The sequence below is a fragment of the Solanum dulcamara genome, chromosome 7 (assembly GCF_947179165.1).
Source record: "Solanum dulcamara chromosome 7, daSolDulc1.2, whole genome shotgun sequence".
NCBI lineage: Eukaryota > Viridiplantae > Streptophyta > Magnoliopsida > Solanales > Solanaceae > Solanum > Solanum dulcamara.
This window is the reverse complement of record NC_077243.1, coordinates 25,296,147-25,297,976: the sequence shown is the minus strand read 5'-3', so window position 1 is coordinate 25,297,976 and position 1,830 is coordinate 25,296,147.

Sequence of the window (1,830 nt, the reverse complement as noted above, 5' to 3'; positions counted from 1 at the left end):
AGTTTAATACTTTAAAATAGTCATAACATATAGCTTGAGAATTCAAAACATCATATTCGGTAGAATAGCTCATTAAAACATTTGGTAATTCAAATATGCAAGAATTTTCATTATTGCATAAAGAATCCATCATTCATATCATTTCATCATTCTTTTATTTCATAAGACTCCCTTTTGATCATAGATATTTTTTTTATAAACATTCATTTGGAGTCAAAGCTTTCAAGTCAAACTTTATTAAAAACATAGTAAAACTAGGTGGGTTCAAATCACTTCAACTTGAAAACATGTATGTAAATAAATATACATAAATACTTTAAAATTCATTAATTAAAAATCATGCTTTAGACAACCCACCATGAATTTCAAGAACCTTTAAAGATATAAATAAATAAATTACTTGCAATTTATCAATTCATACATATAAAATTATGTTGTATCAAAATAGACCAATAATCATTAGTTTAACCATGATTCATACTATTAAGTAAAAATAAAAATTACCATAAGAAAATATTACTTAAAATCAAGAGACTTAATTGAAAGATTTTTGTACTACATGGGTGGAAGAACCCATGGATTAACACCCACATGACTTAGAGTAAAGCATAAAGAAAATAAACATAATTTATCATATAATCAAAATAATTTAGGCATGAGAGTGGAAGGAATACTCTCATTGAAACCTTACTTACCTGGAAACCGAAGCTTTAGTTGGTACCGAAAGACTTAATGAACACTCTTGAGTCCTAGCTTTTCTCCTTGCCGGAACGTTTTGTGTACTACCCGGAGTATATGAATCACCGGAATAGTATTTCTTCACTACTAAGAACTAAAACTATATTTGAGAATGTGTAAAGAAGTGTATAGAGAGAAGATTTGCTTGAGAAAGCTTGATGAATAAAATGAGGAAATAAGGTGGGTATTTATAGGTGGGAAAGAGGGACCTAACAATAAATAAAATAATTATAAAAAAAATCTAAAAATTTAGTGGAATATATTGATGTCATGGATGATGTTAAATGAAGGACAATTTATGTCATGAGTGATGTCAAATATATCTAGATCTTTCTATGGTAGGTGAAATGAGTTATTTTTGACAGAATACTCTTTTTGGGAGCTGCGTTTGAATAAGATAAATTCCTTATTAAGATTTTGTGTCTTCATAAGAATTGTAGATATGGAAGTCTAGTTTCATATCGTTCAAGAATCAACCAATTTTGATAAACCTACAGTGAGATATGATTTTTCTTCTATAAACACTCATTTCCGTCACAGCATCCTACCTTACAAAAATTAATTTATTTGACCTACTTAACCTCCGAATCTTAAAATATGGTCTTCATAAAAGTTGTAGGTAATGATATTGTGGTTACTCAAAAATTTGAATCCCTCAATTTGGATATTTCTATGAAAAGTTATGCCCAAAATACAGAAACTGTATTATGTTTAGGCGAAAATTGAAACATCGTATACAACGTTTTAGGGGATGTTACAAATAGTTCAACAAACTATCCAAAGAATAAATGTAATGTTCCTCCTAGAGTTGGATTTGGGTAGCTCAAAATTTTAAACTCATTTAGTGTTCAAATTAGTGAAAATATAATTATGTAATTAAAAATATTTTACCTAATAACACAAGATTTTATATAAGATAGATTACACAATTCAATATGTGATACCAAAGTAACGTTGGTTTCAATTCTCACCCACCACTAAATATAAAAAAGAATTACATGCTTGGCTCATGAAAAAATCAAGCCCATAAACAAGAGATTGTGTTGAAGATACAATTAAATAAATAATTTTTTAATAATTTAAGTTTTTTGA